Below are 21,569 nucleotides of genomic sequence, written 5' to 3'. Positions count from 1 at the left end.
GAAATAAAGACAGCATGTTTCTGCCATAGAAGTAGATATGTTACCAAAGGAACAGAAGAGCTAGAAACAACTCTATGTGGCTTCAGCCACTTGAATTTTGACAAAAGAGTCAAAAGCACACACTAAAAAATAGTACCAGTAAAAATTGTTTGCATGCTCAGAAGAATGAAATTGTTCACGTCTCTCATCTTTTACTAAAATCAAATTAAATTTGATCAAATCCTTAGATATTAAAACAGACACGTTGAATAATTTGAAAGATAATCCCTTGAAAATTGGCAAGAACTTTCTTTTTTTGATACCGGGGTTCAAACTCGGAACCTTGTGCTTGGGAGGCAGACACAGTACCACTGAGCTAAATTCCCAACAAGAACTTTCTTAATGGAACCCTAAAGAAACAATACTATGAATCAGCAAAAGGAATTACATTAAGATAAAGAACTTCCATACTGCAAAGGACCCAACCAACAAAGTGAAGAAATAACCTACACAATGGGAAAAATGTTTTCAACTACTCTTCTCATAGAGGTCTAATGCCTAGGATATATAAAGAACTCAAGTAAATTAGATCCAAAAGGAAAAAGACTCAATCAAAGACGAACCATTAAAATTAATAGACACTTCTCACTGAAGTAGTAGAAATAACCAATAAGTACACGGAAAAAACTATTCCAGCATCTTTGGCCATTAGGAAAATGAAAATCAAAACATCTCTTGAGATTTCATCTTACTCCAGCAAGGATTGCTCTTAAAGATTTCAAGAAGCAACAATTACCGGTAAGGTTGTGGAGGGGAAAAAAAGGAACTTTTGTACATTGTTGCTGTGAATTTTACCAAGTACAACCACTATGAAAATCAGTATAGGGTCCCTCAAAAAACTAAAAATAGAAACTCTATTTAGCTCCTTATGCTTCTTTGGGTATCTTCCCAAAAGAGTTAAAGTCATCATATTACAGAGACAGACACATATCCATGGTTATAGGTGTAAAAATCACAATAGCTAAATTATAGATGTGGTCTAGATTCCCATCAAAAGATGAAGGGATAAAGAAAATAGGGTATACACACAAGGGAGTATGACTTTACTATAAAGAAGGATAAATTTGAGCCATTTGTAAAAAAAATGCATTTTGAGATTGTAATGTTAAATAAAATAAATCAGATATAGAAAGTTAAGTATCACATGATTTATCTTATGTGAAAAATTCAGAATATAAATATTTTTAAAGTAAAATAAAGAGAGTTGATAGGAAACAGGGATGTAGACTTTGTGGAGATGGGATGTGGATGCAGCTAATGGTGAGGTCCAAGAAGTGAAAGGGGAGACAAAATGATCAAGTGATCTGGGCATGTTCCAGTTCCGCCCTCCCAAAAAATGCAGTGATTATGTATTGCAAATTACAGTGGTACCTTGGTCCATAAATTTAATTCTTTCCACAATTCCAGTCACAAATTGAATTGGTTGCAAACTGAGTCAAATTCAATGGCTAGGCTTAATGTTGACCTTATGGGGAAATCTGACTCAGTTCAGATCCAATTCAGTTTGTGATCAGAATTGTGGAGAGAATTAAGTTCGTGAACCAAGGTACCACTCAATAAAAATGAATTAGTGAAATAATTGAGTAACTAATGATCAGAAGTTTGCTCTTTTCATTGTATTTTATGATGACCTAGATCAATACAACGTGATTTCTTTTGTTAGGAGAACTGTTGTATAATCTGTTATGATTGTGAATTATGAAGTCATTTGTTGTTCTTATTTCCCAGTCTCCTTAGGAAGATATGACTAAGTGACACCCAATAAGTGTGACTGAAGATGGGGCACACATTTCCAGTCTCAATCATGGACAAACTCTCAAATACAATTTTTGATTCTCTTTCCTTTTCCACTGGCTTATTCCCTCGAAACTAGTAGTAGCCTTCGTCCCAGAATGCCACCTCCAAGACCAAAGGGCTATCCATACATAAGAAAGACTGTTTGTTAAATAAATAATCTTTCTCACTATTTTCCTGCTGTAGACTAAGGGATTATTTTTACTGTTATACCTCTGCCCCGGCTTTTGAAGTAAGTGAGCAATTTGAGTGAAAACACACACTTTGCTCTGTGTATGGTAGAGAGTAAACTATCAAGGCGCAGAATTTTCATGTCATTGTCACATGAAATCACCACGGATGATGAGACTGTGCATCTCAGCCACAGAAGCCCTGATGCCCTCACTTTGTCTTCCACAGATGAAGAATCAAGGAGCAGATGAGATTAAATCTTCTAAGATTTTAATTTTTTTTTTCTCCTAGGTCTCATCTTGCCCATTTTTTGTGAGTCTCTTAGAAGAAACAAAACACATGTATGTCAAAGTCCTTAGGCTGAACTCAGCTTTTACACTAAAAATTCCTGCTCATTTATATTTAAATAAAACATTAGTTTACAATAATGAGCCAGCCAGTAGCCTAGTTTAATTAACTACTTGAGGGAAGTAATAAAATAGTAATTTGGTCTACTCACTTTCACAGGATAAATTTAAATTAATGCATGATTTTCTCTTACATTAAAAAACAAATTAAAGAAATTTAGTGGGTTTTAAAATTTTGAAATCATTACTCATAATGTTAACTATTTTTAAAAGTAATATATCTGTATACTTGAGTGTAAATATTTTTAATAAAAAGCTTCAGATACTCCCTGGTAGATCATTAGAGAGAATATTAAATTAAACGCCTGTTTAAGTGATGAAATTACAGTGCTGAGATAATAGCATTCACTTTACAAAACAGCAAGACGGCAATGTGAACGTCTCCTATCAACACGGATGTGACAGAAGTACTGCCTTAAAGATGTACTTAAAATATGCTTTGTATTTTTCTAAATCCATTATACAACCTGCCAACAGAACCAGGAAGTAGAATATAGAATTGTTCTGAGGGTTTTTTTTTTATTTCTAGTCATTTTATTTGAAAAGAAATACAAAGATTAAAACAGAAAGAAAAGTTTGTAAATAAGTACATTTTAATTTCTTATAATATTTAATGGTATCTCTTACATTAACCATATTGCATCAATATAATTTTTTAGAAAGTGATCAATGTAGAAATCAAGTATTGCTAATATCCAGGAAATATATATATTATATTATATCATATATATATATACATAAATAGTGGGCATTTATTTATTTCCCCTCTGATTCAAATTCACTCTTTAAGATTTCTCTGTGGAAATTAAAGTAACTTTGTTTCCTTAAACTTGAATTCAAATTTGCAAGTATAAAACTATGTAACTACTAATTGGCCTGCACAAAGAATTCTATTTGTCATTGGAAGTTATTTTTATTTGAGAATAAAATACACAAGTAAAGAAATGGTTACAAAAATATAAAAGTAAAAGCTGGTTATTGTTCATATTTATAGAAATTTCACTTATTGTTGACATATTTCTATATCTACCCTAACTTTCCAAATATATATATATATATATATATATATATATATATTCTATACTGATACAACAGAATACATTTGGCTTTATTTTAGGTTACCTCAAGATTTTTGAGTCATATTTTCCCTAATCATAATGATATTAATATACTGGATTAATCTTAGACTGTGTAATATTCAAGAGTCTGCATTCCATGAAAATTATACTAAATTGCTATTGATATAGATAGATTAATCAGTATCTAATGGTAAATGCATTTGTGGAGTGAAATTAGAATGCATCTGAAAAAAGCAGACATTATTGGTACCACCCACATCTTAAAAAATACTGTAATGTTTGTAAAGTGTGTTATAAACAAATATTTTGCCATGGTCCTGGCAATTTAAACTATTGATTGAGCATTTAAAATATTACAGAGTCTGAGGACAAGCAAGTTAATAAAATGTCAGCTAGCAACATATCAGATAGGCTGAAAATATTCATTCCCCTAGGGAAGTAATTTGCAGTTTGTTAGAAGTATTCTAGCACCTCAGATGTGTACCTGATAATCTCAGTATCACTGGTGATTTAAACAAAGATTGGGGAAAGTTTGGGGAAATATAATATAGAGAAAAACTTTAAAGCTCTCAATATGTTTGAATTGTTCTTTCCTTGCTTTTCTCTAGCTTGGTTTAAAAGATACAGGGAGCTCTTACCTTTTCAAAAATATCTGGTCTATCCTTATTGGTTTCTATTAAGCAAAATATTCTTTTTTCCTGCTATCATCTTTTCTCTTAGACAGTTATATTAGTATTTTCACATCAATGGTACCATTTTACCATAGGATTTCTGATAAATTATTATTTATCCAAATGTATTGTCTGCAGTGGTGACTTTCATGTTTGAAAATCTGTGAGCAACAAAACCTATTCATGATCCACATCTGTTAAGAAAAAGAAGTCTTCATGATTCAATATAGCAATTGCTCATTGAAGAATCTGCAAAATCTTTGCATACTGTATTGAGTTCCCACTGAAATTTTAATCATGCTTAATGATTTTAAAATCCTCAATTCCCTATTTCCAGAAATTTTAGATCCATCTCACTGGTTGGTTAAGGAGCATTTTGTATATAATACATGACTTTGTTCAAGTAACTTTTCTTTTATTCCATTGTGTGGAAAATATTAGTTATTTTTGCCCACTTTTAAAAAATATTAACTATACTCATAAAGAAAGTAATAGTAGAAATAACGTCATATATTTATTTTATACACACTTCCTAATTGTGCACTGTCTTGTAGAATCTGTTAAATGCTAATTACTATGAGAGAATAAGATATTACTCTTTTCTTGAAGGAATATATATATTCAGAAATTTTAAATTATATATTCTATGTCAAAGCTTATTGTACAATAGACTTTATAGGGACATAGATTTTTAGGATTTCTCAAAAATAAAAGCTAGGGATAGTCTTTAGATACCAGGTAGGTAAAAAAAAAACAGATTCTCTCTCTCTCTCTGTCTCTCTCTCTTCCTCCTTCCCTCCCTCACTCCCTCCCTTCCTTCTTTTTTCTCATAATGATGTGCTTTTATTGATGCTGAATTTGGCTCAAGAAAAAGAAAAATCTAATGTTAAACATTTCCTTATACTGATGTTTGCATGTCTTCATTACTTTTCTCATTGCTGAGACAAAATACCCAACACTCCAAGTTAAAGGAAGAAAGTTTTAATTGGTTCACAGTCTGTAGAGGTTTCAGTCCATAGTTAGCTGAGTCCCAGGCAGGGTGGCATGGCAGAGGACATCAAAGAGGAGAAACAGATCATGGCGGATAGAAGGCAGCAAAGCAGCAAGCAGCATGTGACCACAGCAGCCCTCTCTCTGTCCCTTATATATTTTCCAGGCTATATACCCTTAAAGCACTCACACCCAAGGAGATTTTTCCTATTATCCACTCCCAGAAATATACCAAACCAATCAACGGACTAATTTAGTAATCACACACCCTCAATCCCAGCATCACACACTCTAGATCCAGCTCCCTCTGAAATGCCCTCCCTCATGCCTGCATGAGGCTTGGTGTGGGGGGGAGGTCATCTACACACAAGACATAACACTGCATCTTTTGCTTGCATGGAGATGTAAGTCTGAGAATTAAAAGTAATAGTGTACAAAGTCTTTACTTTCTCCTCTTCACCAAGAACTTACTTTGGATAATGTTTTCAATAAACTCCATAGCAGATTCAGAGGACAGTAAAAATGCCTAAATGATACATTACCACTGGCCCTGCTAAATGAGGCTTTTAAATCATTAATTTCTCTATTTTTATTAAATAAATTGGTGATTCATGCATGTCTTTTTCTTCCCCTAAAACCATAACCCAAAGGAATCAGGTTGAAAGCATAAATGACAAATGAAAACAGGTAAATTGTACAAAATATTTTCTGTCATACCCACAAATAGCCTGTTTTGAAATTTAAATAACATGAAAAATTTCTCGTATATAACTTATTAGCAAGCTTTTCTAATCAAGAACCCTAAAACTTCAGCAGCTCTCAACACCAGACTTACATTGCTTACACACATTATTGGTGAGTGGCTGTGGGGTCAGCGAACATCCCTTTGATTTAGCAACAGAACAACACACCCAAATGGAAGCATTATTTTTACTGGACAGAAGGAGAGAGTAAAAGCTAACAATAGAATAGCTCTTAAAGTCCTCCCTCAGGCAGGGCCTCCTTCCGCTCTGCTTAGCGGATGTCTACACACAAAACAAATGAGGGTGCAGAGGTGCTATCACAGGAGCATCACTGCAGGTCACAGGTCACAGCTAAGAGCAGCCGTCCTTCTGAGAGAGCAAACCATTCATGGCAGTCACATAACCTAAGGTAGGTGCAGTCAGAAAGCTCGAATAAAGAGAATTATCCTGGAGCTGAGGTTTGATTTGACCAAGAAGCTGCAAGGGATTATAAGGGAAGAATGGAATGTCAGATATCTTTTTCTGGAAGAAGGAAAAACTACAAACAACTAGTGTTGGAAAATAGAGATTATACCCCAAGAAGGAGCAAGCAGGATTCATACTGCCCAAAGAGTTCAACTGTAATTAGTAATGAAATTAGTCCAATTTTATCTGAAGTCTGAGTCACTGTAGAACACTAATTAGAACACTCATTTTTCTGCTTACCTATGTATACACTTTTTGACTTACTCAATTTCGGTTTATTTTTACCAAAATATGAAATGTGGCTTTGCCAAATCCAGACTGCAGGACCTGGCAGGTGGCAGGGGGCCAGGCTCCATTGCTATGACTCAGCTTTCCATAAGGAGTCGCTCTGAAGTAGACCTTCCTGAGAAGTGTTTTCCTTCTCTATCTTCATGCAGGTTCTACACAGGATGAAGACTAATGGTTCTCACTGATTGATTTTGTAGGGAAAAAAGGTCACAAAGGCTCAGCCCTTCTGGGTTGACTTTTAAAACATTAAGTTTGCAAATAGAGAGGAGTCCGTTTGCTCTCTTCACTAGCATGAAATTAAAGCCCCATACCTGAGAGTGATTTTCTGTTTGCCTAACTTCTCCTAAAACTTAGTGGAAGCCTCTGTCTAAGTCAGAGAATGTTAGCAAATCCTTCCACTTCAAACCAGCAGCCCAATCTTCCAATCAGCTAATCATGGCTAAAGCGGATGTTCTTATCTTCAGCTGTCTGTCTTTTCTTAGATAACCTCTGGCAACCAGATTGCAGCCTGCAGGAAAAGCAGGGATTTGGAGTCTGAGTGGTGCATTTTTAATATTGTGCTTTGTAAGTATCATGTTCCAGAGTGCTCTAATCTGGAGAAACTTGATGTGCAATAATAAAATATAGTGAAAAAAAATCACTGATTTCATAAAATCATTTTTCATTGGGAGACGATTAATGTAAGTAAATTAAGAGTTGATTTAAATTAATGACCATTGCTAAGGGGGTGCAAGAACTAAAGATGAGAGAGACCTGGTGAGAAGGTGTTCTTCAGAATGCATGGTCAGGAAGTGGGTCCCGAGTGGACACATCAGCTCTGGAAATGTGTCACCTGCGTGAGTCCACAGGGGAAAGAGGGATCCACACTGTACTCACGAGCCTAGGACCCACCTGGTGCATGTTTCACCGAGGGGAGCACTAGGCTTCCTTCACTTCTCTTTTGAGCATCCAGGATTCCTGTGTGGGTCTCACAAACCAGCTGAGTGTTAGCCACAGGCTACCTGCCGATTAAAATAAGTAGAAACCTACAAAAACAAAACAACGCTCAGCATTTTTTCAAAAGGTTAAACTTGGGCTGTTTTCTATTGAGAATGAGTATATGGTCAAATCCCTGGGTCATGGTTTCCTAATCTTAAAACCAGAGCCTGGGTTATGTGGTCTACATAATACCCCCCAGAGTAAAGTGGCTTTATGTCTCTTTTTATGAAGTTTAATCTATACTTCTTTGCCCTGTGGCATCTATATTATTTTCTTTTTTTTGTTCTTTGTTTCTTATGGATCTGCTCATTATCCTATCAATACCATAAAATTCCTTTTCTTCCCTTGTATCCTTAGGACAAATAACGTAAATTCTTTCATGTAGAGGTCTGGGAGACTTCCAAGTTTATGTGCTGCCTGCCTTGGAGTAACTACCTGAACATGGTCAAGGTAAAACCATTTGTATCACAATTTCGTTGTTAGTATATAAAGACCGTAATATTAACATAATAATGTTGAATAATTCCTTGTCCTATGGCCTGTAGTTAAAACATCACAGTAGGAAGGCCAAGAAGAAGGAGCTTTTGAAAGTACCATGATGCTCTTCTTCCATCCACCAATTAAAGTTAAACCAGAAGCAGGATTGCAAAATGGCCAAGATTACAGATGTAAATGGTGACTTAGAGGAAGCTCTGGTCCTCATCCCGGTCTCTGCACTTCAGTCTTATGACCACAGGTATTTGTTTACCTTAACTCTCAGATTGGCTGGACTCAGATTCCTGCAAAGGTAACTGGATTGTGGGAGTGCTGTACTCATCCATGATTAGTCAGCTGACATTCACAGCTCAGTGGGCTTGTAGGAAGTGGGGCCCAGTTGAAGGGTTTGGTCACTGGGGGCATGCCCTTGGAGGGCATCTTGTCCCTTTCTTATGCTCTTACCCCTGAGCTCCGCTTCCTGGCCACAATGAAGTGAACAATTTTGCTCCCCCACTCCATTTTGCACTGACGTCTCTGCCTTGGAAATGGCCAAACTCGGATTGAAACTTCTGAAACTGTGAGCCACAGTAAACCTATCTTCCTTTAAGTCAGGTGTCAGGTATTTGCCCCAGCAGTGGGAAAGCTGACCAATACACCCCTCCAAGAAACTAAATGGGTGATATACAATGACAGTTGACTTCTGAAAATATAACCAGGCGGTAATTCCAATCACAGCTGCAGCGCCCATGCCCTGACTGTAGTAGAACAAATGGACACAACAGCCTCAGGAACTTGCTGTGCAACTGTGGATCTGGTGAATATTTGCTGTCAGCCCCTCTCAGGAAAGGCTATCAAAACAGCTTGAATCTACACAGGAAAGAGAGCAGTTCATATGGACTAGCTTACCGCAGGGCTATGCTAATTGTGCTCCCTATGACAATGTGGTCCAGAGGACCTTGATTGACTTGACATTTTGTAAAAATCTGCAGCCATTGCACTGACTCATGATAACTGCACTGATGGCATTCTGCTTATTGAAACCGGTGTGCAGAAACAAACCCGAGGCCACTCCAGGATGTCCTTGGAAGGTAAATGAACTGCAAAGTCTGGGAGACAAACCTGAGAAAGAATCGGGGATTTTCAAACTGTGAATGTTTTAACAAATCAATTGAGCTCTGTTGTGGCAGAATGTTTGTTCTGAAGTAAGGTAAGAGCAGAGTGGGTGACAGAACCTGAGCTGTGAGACACCATATACCTCACTTTGTAACACAGCACCTATCATTTTATAAATGCAGTTTTACCCACTTGTTTCATGGTATCGAAGGTTTGCAGTTTTGGGTGATGCCTGTTGCAGTTAGATCTAAAATATCCCCCCAAAAATCTCATACTTCCTTTGGGCTTGGGAAGGTGACTGGATTCTGAGGTCTCTATCTTCATCGCTGGATTAAATGTGAGTCCTAATTGAGGGCATAAGTAGAAAGTGGCAGGGCCTGGTGGAAAAAGGGAATCGCTGAAGCTTTCCCTGGGGAATCTCTGGTCCCTGGTATCTGCCTTGCTCTCTGCTTCCAGCTGCATGAAGAACCGGTTATTTCTGTCGAGCCTTCTGTCATGATATTTCCACCTTGGCTGCAGCTGCCTGTGCCCTAAAACCTATGAAACTGTGAGCTAAAATAAACCATTCATCCCTTATGTATCTCCCCTCAGGTATTTGGTCACAGTGACAAAAAGCAGATCAATGTGGTGCCCACAGGAGCGGGCTTGCTGTAGTTTGAACTGTGTGTTACCTCCTTCACTCAGGACAGGCCGCTGGAAGCATTCTGTATATACTTGCTTACTGGGTTGATGGTAAGTTCCTTGAACAGTGGGGAACTATTAAAAAAGTCTCTCCCAGCAGGCTTCCTGGTCCAAATAGAGAGTACCTAGTCGTGGGACACCAGCTGACCACATGTCGAGAATTAACCACCATGACCAGGACATTTTTAAATTCTTCAGGCCAAAATTTCAAGCTATGAAAATGGCTTTTTCAGCACTGGCCTATGCATCCTGAGAGAACTCAAGGAAATTACATGAGCAAGTCATTCTCATTTCATCTCACCTGCTATTTCTCTCACACTAACATTTTTACTCAGCCCAAGCATATGAAGCGATGGAGAATTTTCTTATGGCATGCTGGTAGAAAAGGAAAACAAATCACATCTAGTTCATGAGTGATTTAGCTCCACATGATGCTTTGAGTTAACAAGAGCCTGATGGTTCTCTAGGGCAATCGAAAGTAGCCGTCGTAGCCGGGCAGAGATTTGAGTAATATATGTAGTTATCTCCTTCATATGGAGGTCTTGCGGTCTGGAGTTAAATTTATACTCGGCTATTGCCCGACAGTTTGAATGTCTTTAGACTGCTGACGAAAATAATGTTAGGTGACCGGAAAGAAAGACGTCAGGGGAAAATGCATTAACTTCCTATTATAATTGTATCAAACTACACCAATTTAGTGTTAAGACAATAAAAGTGTATGATTTTATGCTTTTGGAGGCCAAAAGTCTAAAATGGATCTCACTAGTCTAAAATCAAGGTGCTGCCAAGGCTGCTTCAGGGCTTGTTTTAGTCACTTTACTCACTGCTGGGACACAATAATGGACACCTGCAACCAAAAGGAGGAGTGGTTTATTCGGGCTCACGGTTTCAGAGGTATCAGTCCATGGATGGCCAGCTAGGGCCAAGGCAGAAACGGCACAGAGGCAGAGCCTGGTGAAGGCAAGAAACTACCATCAGAGCAGTCTGGAAGTAAAAAGTGCGCAGAGAAGAGACTGGGAGGGAACACACTCTTCCAGGTCACTCTCTCAGTGACCCACCTCTTTGGACCAGGCCCTGTCTCCTAACAGTATGCTTAGCTATGGATTCTTCAGAGGATGAATCTATTCATAAGTAGGAGCCCCATGCGCTCCCACCTCTGAATACATCAGGCTTTTGGGAAACATTGTAGGTCTAAACCACAACAGAGGCCTCAGGGGACAATTTGATTCTTTAACTCTCCAGGTTCCAGAGGCTGCTGGTATTCCTTGTTTTGCAGCCTTCTTCTATTTTCTAAAACAAAAATGGGCAGAGAAGTCTTTGTCTTATCACATCACTCTGACACTCTCTCTTCTTTCACTTATACAAAAATGATTATGACTCTGTTGGGCCTGCCTGGATATTTCATAAAAATTTCTGCATCTTAAAGTCAGTTGACTATCCTTCTTATTTTGATCTGCAATATTACTTTTCCTTTTAGATGTATTCTGACACATTTATAGGAAGCAATGTTGAGAACATAAGCCTTCCCATAGGGGGTGGTAGTGGGGTGCTGGTGGTATTACCCTCCCTGCCAGGCACCTGGGCATCCCCGTTGAAATGGGCACAGTATAATAAGATATTTCAGTGTCCTGTCCACATCCACCAAAGAGCTTCTGCTACACAAAATGTGGTTCCTCACTGTGGACATTCCCTTGGGGGTCACCAGTCTGTGTGCTGAGCAGCCCAGGTTTACATGAGATACTCAGCAGGCTTAAACCCTGTTAGACAACAGCAGTGTTTTTGTTTTCATGTCTATCTCCCACTTTCCCACTTTCTTTACTCTTTCTGCATAATTTAAAAAAGTTTCTGTAATGAATTATTCTATCATTTTAATATAGTATAGTGACTAAGACGTTAGGCTTGGGAGCCAGAGATACTGGTTTGAATCTTGACTACTTAAAAATTGATGAACTATGATAATGTATTTAAATGCTCTGCTTATAAGTTATGTGTAAAACAAGGTAAATAAACCTAAGTAGAGTATTATTTAAGGTTAAAGATGTAAATGTACAGAAAAGTGATAATAATACCTGCTATAAAAATGTTATCCTTAAATGATAGCTATGTTTATTGGTCTTATTAGTGTGGACAATCTTTTACTATTGAGGATCTCTAAATGATAGGGTAATTACCTGAAAAAAAAACCAAAATATTCATAGTGATCATATTTTTCCTGATTTTTATACTTTTATATTTCTCATCTTTAAAATAAGTATAACAACCATAGTCAGAAAAAAAATGTTATGTTTTTTACTTGGTCAAATTTTCATCCAATATGTTTACTCTTAATTTTTCCTGATGGTTCTCCCAGTTTCTGGTGACTGAATTACAGTCTTCCATGAACAACAGGCCATGACGGTGCATAGCTGCTGTGTCAGTAATCACAGTGCCCCTGGGAGACTGGCAGAGAACACGGGGTTCGTTATGCTGACCCTCACCAGGACTAAGGTTATGATGACAAAGGTGTGGTGTATACAGTGCGACCATGGTGGAACCCTGGACAGGGAAAGTTTTTAACGAATGACTGGAGCCTAACTGTAGAGACAATGAACTGCCCTCATGTATTATGACATGAACTCAGGCCTAGACCTTTATTGTATTCATGATTTAATTAAAAAGTAAAATACTGAGACCTTTGACTATAAACATGAAAAGCTGTGTGAATGATTTGACAAAAGCTAATTCTGCGAGTGGCTTTTGTTTATTATTTTTTTCCAATTGTGGCCTTGTAGGGCAAACTGCCAAACTCATTGTGGCCAATTAAAGAATTGAGCCTCAGAGTTGGCCCAAATTCAACAACTGTCAATTTAAACATACTCAATATTATAATATTGATAGTCTGATAACTAATATTAGTGATTAATATTTTAAAAGATCATTACCTTTCTTGTTGCACCAAGATATTAACTAAGTTAATTTCCACAATTGATTGGCATGAGGAATAGCCATCTGTTAGGAAAGGAAACAAAACTTTATTCCTCATATTCTGTGTGGACACAGCAATGATCAATAATCATTATCAAGAATAATCTGTGTAGAATAAACACTATCTTTCATAAGAGTGAAATAAGAATCAAAATAAAATTTTAATTATATATTGTAGGTATTGGTATTTGATTTATAAAACAAAAATCCTACAAACCTGATACAATCTTTTCAGAGGTCTCATTTTCTATTTCTCTTGTTTTTCCTTTTTCTAAAATGCACTCTCGAAGTTTCTTGTGTGCTTGTTCAGAGTGTGCTGGATATGAAAATTATCTTAAATTGAGTCCACCCCACATAATTAAATGATGCCAGGAATAATTCAATTACACACATGTTATCATCCAATTTGGGGGGATTCATTCAATGCATGACAATTTCTATAGTATAGATAGATAGATAATCTTTATTGCTTTCAATTTATAATAAGAATATGCTTGGTCTTCCAAGTTCTGCCCCATACTTTAGATAATAATTGTAAAGTCCAAATACACTTGTAGCAAAAGTTTAATCTGGTCTTCTTTCTCATTCCTATGGAAAACATCTTTTTGTGTGTTTACTTTAAAAATCTAAACTTTTTTCTTTGCCATTATCTTTTATACAACAAAATAAAACCAGAATTATGCTAATATATTTAACTGATGTCAAGTAAACTCCTGTTTAGATGACATTCAAGGACTTACTGATTTCATCATTGACTGAAAATTCATTATTTGACTGAAATTTTTCTCTTCATAAAAAGTAGTTTAAAAGTAAAAATTTAAATGTCAATAATGTACTTTCTTTAAAATTAAAATGATTTAAATTGAATTTTTAATGCAATATTTTTGAAAAGAGAGTTTCTATACTGAAGGACAAATGAACTTTCCCAAACATATTATTCGTGTTTTTCTAAAACCCATTTTGCTTATCATTAAAACACAAATTGTTGAAAGTTGTCGAAGGGAACCAAGAATAAGAAATAGACTCCGCAGCGAAATGAGGAAGGCTGCCTCTGTGTGCTCTGAGACCCGCTCAGACTCCAGGCTGCAGCAGGCGTGGGGCCCCTGCTCCTTGCTCCCCGGCACGGAGACTTCTGTCAGCTGGGACCTGTGCCCAGGCTGCCGTCCGGAGAGCGAGGCCACTAGCTCCGCCTGCATGGGAGTGTGGCATAGATAGGCCTGGCTGCTGCTTCAGTTCTAATACAAGGGCCACCAAATAACTCAAAACATTAACAATAAAATACTTGTTTCTTATATTAAACATTCTTGTCCTCTCTACACTTTCACTGACTGACTCATTCATTTTCTCTCTCTTTCCTCTCTCTCCCCTTTTCCCTTCTTTTCTACTCTCATTCAAACACACCCTTGGTATAGACATTGGTCCATTTTAAAAGCTACAAGTATTGAAGCGAATAATCACATGTATCCTTACTCATGTATTCTGACGTTACTAAAAATAAGTACATGAATGAATTACACGGAAATAGTAATGTGTACCCTTCATTTTTTGAGACTCTCTGACGGGTACTGGGTGCCACTGGCTTCCCAGTTTAATCTACAAGTCTACCCTAAAACTCTCATGAAAACGGAAAGTCATATAATATCATTCACAAACATATTAATTTGGTGCCAAAATATTCTTAGAATAATTTGTTCATACAAAACTTACACATTTTTATGTTTTGTAAGTGGAGATAATTGGCAAGAAGACCTAAATTTGTTATCAAATGCAAAAATGGACTTCAGTTTAATAATTTGTCACAGGAATGGCTTCTGTTTAGTGATTAATTCCAGTCTCATTAATTCATTATTCTAAAAACTGAATGTGTACAAAACCTTTTCATGAAGACAAAGAAAAACCATGGCACTAGTTTCATACAAATATAATTGAATTCATAAAACACTTTAAATATCCATATGAGTTATTTAAAAATAAAATTTGTAAAAAAATAAAAATAAAAATAAAATTTGTAACATAAACCTAGATGGTCAAAGAATTTTCAATTTTTTAATAAATTAACAAATGCATTTAGAGTCCCAAACTCATTATAGGGTATTTTAGACTCTCTTAACTATACATTAGGCTATAAACTTATGGCCTTGTAACCTTATGTTTATAGAATATGTAGAATTAAGACATGAAAGTACATGATTTCTGAGTTACATATTAGAAGAAATAAATCCAAATGAAACTTTTCATATCCACTGTTTTCTGTAAGCAGATTTTTTACAGCATTATGCCAAAGGAAACCCACAGTAAAAAGAGCACCAGAAAGCTAAAATATTTATCTCTGCTTCTGCATTATGTGCCACTTTGCAGAAAGTGATTCTGGAAAATATTTTCAGTTCTAGCCTACTTCTTTTTAAATAAATATTTGCTGAACTAGGTTACCATAATTTCTCAAAATCTTTGTCATTTTCACAAGAACCAGCAAACTTGGTCATTTAGACTCATATATAAAAATGTTCAGTAATTCAAATATGCCCCAACAACTTCTTTATAACACTATCTAGTTATAGTTATTTATATTTAAGTTTCATATTAGTCCTTGTTATTTTATTCCAAGTTTTTCTTAATTAATTTTGTGCTTCTGCAGTTAGAGAGACAGATTTGAATTGTCAGTCACATACTTGAGAAAACATAGTAGCAGAGTTAACAAGTGACCTTAGAATTTTAAATTCTAAATCTGATCCCTAAATATTTTATACTTATATTCTATGTGGATGCTAGAGCTTTCGTGGTATGCATTAACCATTTTTCCTTAGTGAGGGATCATTTTTTAAAAGAAATACCTTCATTAAATTTGAAATAGTTTGTGACTGAAGAGAAATAATAAAAATATCTACATAGGATCAGACATCCTTTCACCTTGAGACCTATAAAATTTTAATGTCTTTTGAGCTATCCAGAGTTGGAACGCTTCATTTTCAGAAAGCATGGTGAAATCAGAAAGGCACACACAGGAAATAAGACATATGCACTGTATTTTTTCACTTTTTCTTTGATAAATTGATTCATTCAACAAACTTTCATCAATTTTTATTGGTGAAGTTCTAGAACAAAGAGATCAATGTAATAAATAATCGGAAGTAGAGGAGATATTTTATCACTGGTTGCCCTCTCATTTCATCTGTCTATGTACAGGATCTTGGAAAACAATTATGAGAAAATTGTGAAGAATAGAATTGTGGATAATGCACCAGTCAAAAGGATGAATTGTCCTTGCGTGGCAGGGATGAGATTTTGAGACGGATGGAAACTGCCAGAGAGCTTTTAATGTTTTAAATTTTTATTCATACATGCTTACAGTACAAAATGAGTCTACTCATTGTGGGGACTTGGTACATGTACACAGCACATCTTTATTCATTTTTTCATTTAAAAGTCAGGATAAAATGAAGGATGCACCTTGTGGAAAGCAAGGCCCTGACGGAGGTTTGAGCTTAACAGCACGTTCCAGAAGTCATTGCCCCTGCGAGTGACAACAGCTTCAAATATGTGAAGGAGCTGAGCGTGGCATGGTGGGTGGAGACTAATGAGCTACCGTGTTACTACATCACGAACTATGATGAATTTCTACCCAACATGTAGTGACAAATAGCAACACCATGAAGTTCATCCCCAAAATACTGGCTTTTGAGATGTATCTCAAAAGAATAATTTTTAAAAACTGGCCATAAGAACAATAATGTTTAACTCTTATGTAATAAAACTGGAGTTACCATGGGAATATTTATATACATTCAAGAAACAAATTTATTGTGTCAAAACAATGTATTTATTATGTTTCTTTTTTTTTTTTTTTAAATCCTCAAGATGCTAATGGGCTGAGAGGGTTCTTGTCAGGATTTTCAACTCCTTGCTTGGATACTTCCTGTATTGTTTTAGGAAGCACAGATATTCTCTCTCTATATATATATTCTCTCTCTCTCTCTCTCTCTCTCCTCCTCTCTCTCTCTCTCAGATTTGTAACTGTGGCCCATCTGGTTCCTCCATGAAAAGAGATTATTTTTGTGTGTGTTTCACTCAAGTAAATAGAACAGGACTCTAGATAGTGGGTTTCACTGAAAGAGAAGGCTTGGGTTTATTTCAAAGATGTCCAGGTAAATGTGTCTTTAGAGCTATCAATTAAAATAAAATACACCAGACATTTCCTTTACTGTGAATCAATCAGCTTTCTCCATGCGCCCTTCATCTGCAGTCTGGAAAGTGCAGAACTCTGGGTTGTCCCGTTGTCTCATCTCCTGAGTGTGGCCCCAGAGGCTCTGCACGCTCTTCACCCTGCCCTCTCTGCACAGTTGCAAGGTGGCCAGCCGCCTATGAATGAACACTGTCTGCAAGTGGGAAACACTCCAGTTACACACACAGCCTGCACAGCACACTTTCTCTGAACTCCAGATTTGTTCCATGTGCATCTCAAAACCAGCAGGGAGACACCCAACAAATTGCTTTGTCCTCTTCTGTTCTTATCTTTTTTAAAATAAATTTTTGATCACTCATTTGACCAAACTTAACCCCGGGAATAGTTTGAATACATTCTATTTTTCACTGAATAGAAACAATCTACTAAGTCCAATCATTTGCAATTATAAAATTATAGAAAACTCATCTGAACAATCCACATTTTAACACTGTTGCCCAGCTTTTTCTAAGTTGATATATAATTTTTATAGATTATTGCAAATAAGTGCATTTCTGTCTATTTCTTCTATTAGCACTACAGTCAATTCTCCATTAACTCCTGTAACTATATTTGTAAATGTTCTCTGATTTTAAGATGCAGAGATAGCTATACCCACTAATATGGATAGAGATAATATATAGTTCTATGAAATACATTCAATCTTTTCCACACCCAGAATCAAAGTTCTGGGCTTATATTTCTTGTTTAATATAAGGTATTACAAAAACATACCAGACTAAAATCACACAGTTTGATGTCGGATTTTGTTTCCAGTACCTACTCGTTAAGTATCCTTACATAAATTATTTAGTGTTTTATACCTAAAATGCTATGTGTATTGGTGGGACTATTATTAGCAATGTATTTATAGGATGGTTTTGAGGGGTTTTTTGTTTGTTTGTTTATTGGGTGTTTTGAGACAGAGTGTCACTATGCACCCCAAGCTGGCCTCCAACTTGCAATGATGTCCTGGGTCAGCTCCCAGAGTGCTGGGATGATGGGCATGGGCCACACGCCCAGCCAGCTGTGAGAACAGAAGAGTTGATAAACCACTGAGAACAGTAGCTGTGACATTGCATCAGTGGATTGCTGGTTATTTTTCAATCAGTGTACCTCCTAAACCTCTTGGCTCCCTCCGGACCTAGAAGCCCCAGGGCATGTCTCCACACCCACACAGGTCTTTGGCGACCCCCCCAGTTACAAGGCTGACTCCCGCTCACAAGCCTGCTTGTGTGGTCCTGTTCTCACCCCAGGAGGGAGGTCTTTCTGACCACCTTCTGCAGGAAAAGCCAGTGTGAAATCCCTTTCCTGTTTTGAGTGTATTCTATCATTGATCATTTTGTCTTCTTCATACTATTTGATAGTCAATCATTATTCTCATTTTTGATTGTTCCCAGCCATACCTCCTCTATTTAGCCAAGATCATGGGATCCATGATGTCAGAACCTGGACTAAACAAGAAAAAAAAAATGATTCTGGAAGTCCCACGTGCAACATTCAAACTCTAAGGTGTTTTCCAGATTGAGCATATCTCAGGTTCAAATGTCTTAACTTAGACTGATTGTCTTTCCTAATTCTGAGACACTGTTGGACATATAGTAGCTTTTCATTAGAAGTTGACTGAAATATTGCAACTTTACCATGTGGCCTCCACCCTCTACACGGCTCCAAGCCTGGCCCATCCCAGGTCACAGTGAGTCCTGAGCAGCCCCAATCACAGCTCCTTCTCACAGTCTGTCTTCCCAGTAGGTTTCCAGGAGGAGCTTTTCATATTCTTTGACCCTAGTGCACCAAAGCAAGCAATCTGTGATATTAATGTTACACTAGTTGTTTCTCTTTGATCGATTTTATTTTTTATTCGTACAGGTTTGCAGACTGTGATAAACACATTCACCGTGGGTTTGTACACACACAGCAGATCTCAGTCTGTTTTTAATCCCTTTGCCCTCCCTGCCTCTAGTCCTCCCCTCCCCACTTACAAAGCTCTTTGTCTCTTTTTCCTTCAATTCTTTTTTCCTTTAAACCTTCTTTGCCCCTCCTTCTCTCCTCCTTCCATCCCTTGTTCCACTTTCCATTTGAACCAGTTCTTCTAATTTCTTAATATCTATTCTCTATTTTGCTCAATATTTATACTTGGGTTTCTCACATAAGAAAAACAATGTGATATTTAAACTTGTATCTTTGGTTTATTTCTCTTAGGATTATGGTCTCAAGATGCAGCCATCTATCTAAGAATGTCTCAAGTTTATCTTTCTTTTGGCAGATTAGTACTCCATGTATACAAATACCACAATTTCTTTATCTATTCATCTCTTAATAGATCTTATCTGAGCAGAACAAAATGAACTGAAGTAGTTGATAGATTAGGAAAATAATCTTATCCATAACAAAATTTAGAATTATTAAAGGAAGCTGAAACTAAATGCCTCATGTTTCTGACAATATAAAATAAATGACAAATGACTGGAAATGAGTGGGAAAAGTGCAGGGGTGTGTACAAACACACGTCCTTGGCCATATTCTAACATCACATAGTTATTTTGTGTCCAGCTACAGTTATACACAATGGTATTTGCAGAAGTATGCTGCTAAATTCACTGAGGCTACTTAGGGTCCCAGTATAGCACATGAGCCTGGAGGATATTAACATTTGATTGGATCTCTACTATTTTTTACTCTAAATCTATTCTAAAGACACAGAGGCTTAGAATGATAAGATATTTGCTCAATCAAAAGCTATTTAATAAAATTTACTAAGACATAAATCCAAGCATCTAATCCCCAAGTTTGAAAAACACACTACTGAGGTATCCAGTCCCATAGAAAACTTTTGTGAGGTCTTTCTACACAGAAAGAGCTAATAATAGATTATTTGCACAATCTCAGCAAGCCCTGTTAGCATTTCCCACGTTTATCCTTCCTTAGATATCAAACAAAAGCTATGGCACAGACTCGTTAACCGAGTAACATACATAAATTTGATGTTCAATAAATATTAAGGCCCTTAAGGACCACTTGGAAGAAGAACAAAAAAGTAACCTTGAATCTCAGGAAAGAGGAAAAAATATCAAACATACTCACTTACACACACAGCTATTTTTCAAGGTGGATCAGCTTGATAAAAATGATGACCTTTTCCTGTACTGTGTTTTATTTTTCAGACTGAAAAATATTGCCAATGCCCGAGGCATCCGTCGGAGTGAACCTCCATTCTCACTCCAGAGACCCGGTGTTGCCCTCATTAGGTTCCAAGTACCGACTGCGTGACCTTGTTTGAGGAGAAGATGCAGATGGAGGCTGTCAGTAAATCTTGTTAATGTAACAAGCATTCCTACTGTTAGATGAGTGTCGCACCTGATCCTGGCATTTCCTCTCTTAGTAAACAATCCCTCTCCCCTCTCCAACACGGGTCTCTTCCCTCTTGCCACCAGGTTTTCCAGCATCAACTTGTTCTAAGGATTATCTAAAAGAATGTCTCTTGCTGTGAAAGAGGAATGCTCTCTTTGCTGATCCCAAACTCTTGCTGGCTTTGAAAGCTGGAAAGTTGACATTAAGTGTAGCAAACACAAACCTGACCGCAACAGAGCATCTCCATGCTAGAAAGTCCTGCAGTTGAAAAATAAGATCTACCAGCAGCTACCACTGTCATAATTTGTTGTTTTCCCCCATTGTGTTTTGTGAAATAAAAGACAGAGCCTGAAAGAAGATGTTCTTAATTTGAGAAAGATTAGAATGTGTGTCCTGGATCATGATTATAAGGGAATAGTACAGTGGCAGATTGTACCAGAAACTTTGGAAAAGACATTTAGCTGGTACCCATGTCAGTATTCTTTTACATAAAATAGGTTAATGATTACTAAAAAAAAAGAGCAGCCTTACAGGTCTAATGAGAGGATGACATGGTATGTTTGCAGTGACTTTCATTTACATTATAAAACTGTACAGTTGCATCTACCCATAATTTTAACTGTAGTCACAAATGCACACTCAGAAACTTATTTTTAATCATAGCAGATATTTAATATGTAAAAATTCTGATTATCTATGACATCTTGAAAAAAGTCTGAAATGTCTGAAAATTAGACCAAATTAAAATAATTTACAAATAATAGTAATAAGAACTCATCTGCAGAAGGTTTTAGTTATGTGTTATTGAGAGTTATTCGGCTTTCTGTTTGTAGTTGAGAGAACTTGATAGTTATTAACAAAGGAACTGTTCATGGCTCACCGTTTTCCCATGCATTTTTCCCTGTGCTACAGGTGAAGCACTGCATTCCAAAGACCTTGAAAGGTCAGCAGGGACTCTGCGTGCCCAAGGGTACCGTAAGAAGAAGGATCCTTAGCACCTGTGATGTTTCAGAAACTGCCATCAAAAGGAAGAGTCATAAAGTAGGAAGATTAAAAACTTCTTGACTAGATTCTAATACTGAGATAGAAAGTACCTGAAAACTGGTGGTCACTATGAGAAATGATAAAGCTGTTATCCA

At 36.8% G+C, this 21,569-nt stretch overlaps 1 long non-coding RNA gene across 1 annotated transcript in view; it reads right to left on the bottom strand.

The window, feature by feature from the left end:
• Positions 1 to 20,664, bottom strand: part of LOC147820998 (uncharacterized) — a 68,132-nt gene extending 47,468 nt beyond the window's left edge. Inside the window, exon 1 of the long non-coding RNA XR_015447864.1 lies at positions 20,164 to 20,664. This is a non-coding gene — a long non-coding RNA (uncharacterized LOC147820998). The remainder of the gene's footprint in view (positions 1 to 20,163) is intronic.
• Positions 20,665 to 21,569: the final 905 nt, after the last annotated feature.

This window comes from Heterocephalus glaber, unplaced genomic scaffold, assembly GCF_053883595.1.
Source record: "Heterocephalus glaber isolate CG9 unplaced genomic scaffold, H.glaber_assembly_v1.0 deba00001778, whole genome shotgun sequence".
NCBI lineage: Eukaryota > Metazoa > Chordata > Mammalia > Rodentia > Bathyergidae > Heterocephalus > Heterocephalus glaber.
Note: the sequence above shows the minus strand (reverse complement) of the source record. Positions and strands in the feature narration are given on the sequence as shown.